Source organism: Dipodomys ordii, unplaced genomic scaffold, assembly GCF_000151885.1.
Source record: "Dipodomys ordii isolate 6190 unplaced genomic scaffold, Dord_2.0 Scaffold58, whole genome shotgun sequence".
Classification (NCBI taxonomy): Eukaryota; Metazoa; Chordata; class Mammalia; order Rodentia; family Heteromyidae; genus Dipodomys; species Dipodomys ordii.
This window is the reverse complement of record NW_012267274.1, coordinates 2,302,899-2,310,683: the sequence shown is the minus strand read 5'-3', so window position 1 is coordinate 2,310,683 and position 7,785 is coordinate 2,302,899.

The window sequence follows — 7,785 nt, the reverse complement described above, 5'->3', positions numbered from 1 at the left end:
TCAAAAAAAAGAAAGAAAGAAAAAGTTTCAGGCTGGAAGAAACTCTGGGGAAAGAAACTGCATTTTCAGCGAGAGAGCCCGGGTGCTGAGCCCTGGCTGGCCGGGGGGTCACCCCCCACCCCCACCATCGGCCTAAACCGTCAAAGTTGGGCTCCTTCGATTTTTGGACAGTTTTAAAAAACGTATATCCTTTCACAAACAATTTCATAAACTGTGGTATGCCGAATTCCTCTGCTTTGAACTCTGAGCTGAGTATAGCCCAAGAAATTCTCCCGAGAGTTCCTCTTGCTGCCCGGAAGCAATCTGGGAGGAGAGAGATCAGGGCATGGCGTGGCGGTGCTGATGGCGTCTCCACCCACTACCACCAGCCCCAGCCCTTCGCTCTGTTTTGCCTGATGAGCGTTGATTGGGGCAGTATATCTTGATGCCAGTGTCCCATTTCAGAAATGTTCTGACATTATCTCGCTGGAAGTCTGAAACAGCAATCACAATACCATTTCCACTGATGCAAGATGCAGGTTTGAACCAAATTCAGAGGGCTTCGTTCCTAAATCGATGGGAATCTGGAAATCTCTTAGCGGCTAACGAGGTTAGGAGGGGCTAACCTTGGTCCCTCCCGAACATCACTCCATTCCTGTTAGCAGCTCTCCCAGGTGCTCAGCCACCAGGAGACTCTGGATGTAGAATATGTATGAAGCAACAAACGATCAGGAAAAATGAGGTGGAAAAAAATTTTAGATAGCAGAACTGAAAGGAAACAATGAGGATTTGAAGAATGCAATTTAATACAGGTTTAACCATTAAAAATGATCGCACGTCTCTGAAAGAGAGCAGGAATAAAGTGGCTGGAATGTGTTTACTTCTTAAAAGACTCCGGCTCAGATTCACAAATGACAGAGCACATTGAATCTAAATCTCCCTTCCCATTACTAGAATCTAGAGATTCTATTCATCCAGGAATCCATTGTGCTTTGGAATTAGCCCTAGCATGGCGGGGGACCAGAAAAACAGCAAGACTAATGATTCCAAAGTCACCTTTAAATTCATATTTAGACTTCTTCCAATTTACTTCTATCTCCTGAGCATGCAGTTACTATTTCCAGCTTGCTAATAATCAAGTTACATTTTTCCAATCACTGACATTCTCACGTGCTCCAAATGAAAATCAAATTTGCAAGATTCAACACATTCAGGGGGACTACAGCGACTTCTTTCCTTCTCAGACCAAGAAAGACAAGGTTTTAATCAGCAGTCAAGTCCGCAGTCTTTGGAATTGGTTTAAACTAAGTCAGCAACTCTGATTCTTTTATTTGAAGAACAAATAGCAGGATAAGATTCCTAAGCCGTAGAAACACACCATCATAACGTGCCACCAAAAGATTTAAAATTCTTTGACTCAAAAAATGTTAACATGAAGTCTTCTCTCTTTCTCTTTATCCCTGTCTCTCTTCTCTCCCTCTCATCTATCCCTTCTTCCTCCCTCTCCTCTTTCTTCCTCTCTCCTTCTTCCCTTCCCCTCCCGTATCTTGTATTTGCAGGAACTGCACTATCAGTGCACAGGGATCCATTGCTGTGTGCAAGTCCTGGCTTTGCCCCTTCACAACTGAGCAGACATGGGCAAGTACTAGAAAATGGGTTCATATTCATTTGCTAGTTGCTGAAAAGATGCTCCTTGTAAAAATATGACACGCAGTGTCTGCCCATGTAGGCCTTTGTAATGCTTAATACTCTTGGTTACAAAGGACACAAATCCAATTCAAACTTGGGATTCAAACAACAGAATGGATGCGCATAGAGAAATGAAATGAGAAATTGAGAAGCCCAGAGATGGGTGCTTTCAGATCCGGCTATATCCAGGGGTCCTTGGGGGTTGTCTGTTTCTTTGCCTCTCTGGGGCTCCTCTCCCTGCAGAAAAAAAGGTCACTGACATGGCTGAGGATGTGGCTCAATGGTAGACAGCCTGCTCTATCAGCAACAGAAAAGTAAATATATATATATAAAATAAAGGCCACAGACGGCCCTGGAGCTGCATGGCCCTGCTTTGTGCCTCAGCTGGATAAAGGTTCCTTTCTGAATAACCATCCATCTATCCAAGCAAGATCTCTGATGGGAGACTTGTCATATGCAGAGATGCAGTACAGCTCGCAGGGAAAGGCTACAAATGTTCCCTCTGAGGCTCCACAAATACCAGTTCTCAGTCTCCAGCTCCAACACACTGATGAGGCAGTAAATTGGGGAGAAAATGATTCTAACACCTCTGTGCAATCTTGGCTAGCCATGCAACCACTCTGTTTTCTCATTCATAAAATCCCGATAAGGATATTACTCAGCTTGTGTAGCTGCTGTGGGATCCAAGAGGGCGATCGGCATCAGAGCTGAGCTGGGGGGCTTGCTGCTCAGCAAGCCCTCAACAATTCCCAACTCCCGTTCATTTCCATGAGTTCTATCTTTCTAGTTCCTCAGGAATGTAACGAGCCTCTGATAAGTGTGTTAATCGATTGATTGCTAACAAAAAGAACAGACGTGCAGACTTGTCGGTATCTGGCTTGGTCTTAGGGACTGGGACAGCACCCCCCTCCTCCGGTAGTTGCCCTGGGCTGCCACCACAATGTCACACTGTCCAACCTCACGGAGCAGGTCCCCTTGTCAACAGATGCTAGGAAGCTCCACTGAAATCACATCCGCTCAGACACGGCCACCTCTACCGCCACAGCTCCTGACGGGCCAGGGACAGGAAACAGCACCCAGCCCCACTACCACTTCCTTCCGTGCCCCCCACACCGCTGGTGGACGCATAGCTGCGATGGTCGGAGACAGCGTGAGGGGGAGATCATCTGCACACAGGGTCCAAGGGCTGCAACAGGGACAGGAAGAGTCCGGCTCGGCGCCACCCTACCTCACGCTGATCCGAACTCAGCATCATGCCCTCCTTGGTCACACCTCTGCTCCTGGCTGGAGTTCTCTCACACCTCTGGCCAGAGAAGTTGGCCTGGAGTAAGCCGTCATCTGTGATGAACCAATCAGAACCCTTCCCTGGGTATTATTTTTCCCCTGTGAGAGGTGGGAAGGAACACTGTTTCAATGCTAGGGACGCGGAGCTGGGGGTGGGGGGCTATCACCCTGGGGTCATGAGTGGAGAAAGTCGGTCTGGAGCTAGAGGAGGGGAACAGGTAAAGCTCAGAAGAGGGCAGAGAGAGAAATGTGCTCCCAGCCCCTGATGTCCTAGACCTCCCGAGCTGGCCTGGTTCCCTCGCAATCAAAGCCTCCGGCCGGGCTGTGTGGGGGTAGGCTTCACAGAAGAGACGCACCCACACTGGCCCTTTCTGAGAAGTAGGTGCCCTCAGGCCTCACAACCCTGGACCAAGGAGAGCTTTGTTTCCAGAGGAGGCTGGTTAGATGGAGGACCACCTGTGTACGTGTCTCCCCCCGACCTCCCCCGCCGCCGCCGTTCCTAAGGTCCCTGCCGGAACGGGCTATCTCACATTTAGGGACGATCAGGCGCCCGCCGCCTGCTCCCACCCTCACCGTTGTTCTGTGTGGTTGGACATCGCCCTTCCCAGACGCATCTGGGGTTACGCTGCCCAACTCCCGTACACACCGGGGCTGGATTCTTCACCCTTGGAGGGGATGCACTGCTTCTTTTGAGGTTCATATTTTGGGGTCTGAGACAGAGCTCTTGGCAGGGCTATCTATCCCAATTCTCATTTGTAGCTTCCCAGTATGAAGTGAATGATGACAAATCACAATCTCAGCATCAAAATCCCCATGTTTCCCGCTTTAATTTCCAAGTCACAAAATAACTGGCCCTTCTGGCTCATCCCAGAAGGCAGAGGAGGGGCCTCCCCCGCTCCTGTGCCAGGTGCAGCCCCTCAGTACTTCACACCACTTAAAAGATTCTGCCCAAACTGCCAACAATGTGTTATAAACAAAACCCTTCCCGAAAATGGATCAAAAACACTTTCTAATGAGTGCGGGAGCTGTTTTCGAAAGGGCCAACATCTAACAAAATTCCCAGTTCCGAGTTGCTCGACACTCAGTAGTAGGCCAGGCAGGTTGGAAAATGTCTCCCAAATGTTCCTGTGGGCAGAGGTGGTTCTCTGAGTTAATTTATCCAAATACAGCTGAAGAGCCACACGACTTACTGGCTGCTCAGTTCTCTAAAGTGGGCACCATTGGGGAGGAAGAGCTCTAGTGCTTGGGTGCCTTCCTGTCTGACAATGACTGGGCAACGGCATCGAAATTTCACAAATGACCGCAGTCCTGCATCCACAGGTGTTTCTCCTCCTCTCCTTCGATCGGCCCTCCACGCCCGGCAGCCAGCCTGGCTTCCCAGGAGCTCTGGTCTGGGTGTGAGGGGTGGCAGAGGCACTGGCCACACAGGGCAGCACGCGGGCGCAGGGACGGTCCCATTGGACACCCCACAGCCCCGCTCGCTCACTGTTCCCCAGGGCACACCCCACTTCCTGCCTATACATAACTCAAAACTCTGCGCTCTGAGCAGGGTCGCCTCCGGTCCTCACAGCACACTCACCGCTACAGCAGCCTCCAGGTCGTCTGAGTCTTTGGACTGGTAGGCGGGCAGGTCCTGTCTTCTTGCCCTTCCTGACCCTACAAGGACCTGAAGGGAGTTCAGATCTCAGGGGATGCTCCCAGGCCCTCCTGGCCCGAGGCCCATGAGGCCTGGGGTGCCACACTCTCCCCCTGCAGGAGGGCGGAGCCTACAGCCCCATCCTCCCTGGCTTCTGGCCCATGCGCATAGTATCCCCCCTGCTGCAGTGAAGGCCTGGCATCTACCTTGGGGAGAATGAGCTGGGACAAGGGTGTGGGCAGAGACAGTGTGCCCCCTGCTCCCAAGGCCCCTTCTCATTCCCGGCTTTCTGCTCCCGAGTGCTCTGTATTCTCCAAGTCTCACCCAGCCAGAGGCACTGACTGGTGCTTGGCTCCAGCCTATACAGGAACACTAGGCCTAAAAAAATCGATTGTGTTAATGGGGAAGCCCTCCACTGGAGACACTTTCCTACAAGCAAATCACATGCAAAACACTGAAGTGGGCACGCTCTGCTGTGTTCTCTTGTTACTCGACCACAGCACGTTTGTCCAGAGTTTTGGGCTTTCAAATGACATAAGGTTTTATGTGATCGTTACAAAATCCCTTGATCTCCCAAAGGTGGGGTTGGAAGGATTACCTTTGACTACTGGAGACAGCTCTGCTGTAAATGGTCTCTATGTCACGACGGAGCTTGGAGAGAGAGGCTTATCAAACAAATTTCTTGGGTTGCAAATCATTAGAAGCAATCACACATCACATTCATTTGCTTAACCTGAAAGGTACCCATTTGGATGTTTAAAGAAACTATGCAAATTAACACTGTGTCTACAAGAAGGCTGGCTGATCTAATGAAAATCCAGGAGCCCCCTAAGGAAGTCAGTCCAGACTAGAGTTGAGGAGTGGTTTTTCTCACTTCTTTTCTTTTCTTTTTTTTTCAAAGCCACTTTGAAGATGGAAAAGTGTAGAAGGAACATCACCCTTCAGTCTAACACTGTCACCCCACAGAAAAGGCACCAGGCCTAGTGAGCAGCGGATGGGCACTGCGGTCAGATCCCCCTAGGTAGCCTGTGTTCCTGACAGTTCCTTGCACCAGGCAACCTCTGTGCTCTGGAGCAGCCTGTGTTTCTTTAATAACAGGAAGGGCATGAAGGTGAGGATGAGCATGAATCCTAGGGAAGTCTTGATGGAAATGATCCCACGGAAGGGCAGGACTCACAACAGCCACAGAGTGTGGGTCTCTGTTAACATGAGATGGTCACTGTGTGGGTCTCTGTCTCTGTGTCTTGCTCTCTCTGTTAATAGTTCAATGAAATGGTTTGAATATAAAATGTGCACCCCAGTCTTAGGGATTTGTTTGCCAGATGATAGGATTTTGAGTAGTGATTGGATCTTGAAGGTTCTGACATTGATAAGTTCATAATCTGATAGCATGATTGGCAAGTAAGTACAAGTGGGGCCTAGCTAGAGGATGTGGGCCTCCGGAGCATGCTCCGGGAAGATGTCCTTTCCTCTTTCTCTGCTTCCCACTGGCCATCCGAGGAGCTGCTCAGCTCTGCCAGACGTTTCTTGACAAAATGTTTAGCCCCACCACAGTCCAGAAACAACAGAACCAGCCGGAAACCTCCGAATCATGAGCCAAAATAAGTAATTCCTCCCTTTAAGTTGTTTTTCTCAGATCATTGTCTCAGCAATGAGAGGTCTGACTAATATCCTCAGGGATTCATATTAAAACACTTTGGATATTTTTAGTGTAAGATTCATGTGTTAACTTTAAGTACTTCAGAGCACATTTAGGATCATAGTTGACACTCTGATGCAGTCTTGGTATGTCTCCATTTTGGTTCTGTTTGCATCCCAGTTCCAATGGGATCCTATAGTCACTGGCTCTAAGAGACCAGGCTTAAGTACCATTACCCAATAGCTGTGGTCACAGGCAAATCCCAAATTATAAAGATGGTTTATCTGTTCAGGGATAGCTTATTTTAATTCCCTTTACAGAGTTTATAATTAAGGATTCGGGAACTTGGGTGAGCCAGACCTACAGTAGCCCATGTGAGTTGGCCAACTCTCCTGTCACCTGAGTTTATCTGCTGAGGGCTGCCTGGAGGCTGTGCTCTGACCCACCAGAGAAGCAGCACCTCGGTTTGGTCATGCTGTGTACCCAGGACTCAGTTCGTTTTCCACCAGCAGCTATGGCAAACACATCTCAGAGCAGTCCCCGGCGGGCAGTGGACGGATCATCATACAGCAGACCTGCTGAGATTCTGCTCTGTACTCCTTCACCAACGGTTTTAATACACGGGGCCCCTCAGGTCACAGTACTGAGAAATCCAACCAGACTTGGAGGTGAGGAGACAGTTGTATGAATAAAACGAACAGAACCTAGGGTGCCTTAGCATGGTGCTGAGAACACATGGTGGACCTGGGACAGGACCCTGAGATCACCAATTCCCACGTCTCCCCCAAGCCTTAGGATGGTCCTCCTTCTTAGAGTGTTAGACATAATGTGATCTGTCCTCATTTTTCCTAAGGTGCTAGAGCAAAGTGCTACAAACTAGGTGGCTTAAAATAATTTACCCATGGGGCTGGGAAGGGGGCTCAGTGGTAGAGCGCTTGCCTCGCATGCATGAGCCCTGTTGATCAATTCCTCAGCACCACATAAGCAGAAAAAGCCAGAAGTGGTGCTGTGGCTCAAGTGGTAGAGTGCTAGCCTTAAGCTGAAGAGCTGAGGGACAGCGCCCAGGCCCAGAGTTCAGGCCCCACGGCTGACAAATAATAATAATAATAACAACAACAACAAAAATAATAATTTACCCAGAGGCCAGAAGACTGAAATCAAGGTTTGGTAGGGCCAGGGTTACTCTGAAGGTTCTAGAAAAGGGGCTATCCAGGCCTCCTCGGGAGTCCAAGTGTGTAGGTCCTCACTTGAACTTGTAGGTCCTATGGGGTTAGTTCAGGGACTCATGACCTCTTTTACCTCAGTCATAACCCCATCTCCAGTCATGTCTGAGGTGGTTAGCAGTCCAACATGACTTCTCCCGTCCACACCATGCCGGGCCTGGAACCTGTGCACATGGGGAGGAGGGACGGGATCCTGTGCACACCGAGGGGCACCGGGCCTGGCACCTGTGCACACGGGGAGGGGGAGGAGGGACGGGATCCTGTGCACACCCAGGGGCACCGGGCCTGGCACCTGTGCACACGGGAGGGGGGAGGAGGGACGGGATCCTGTGCAC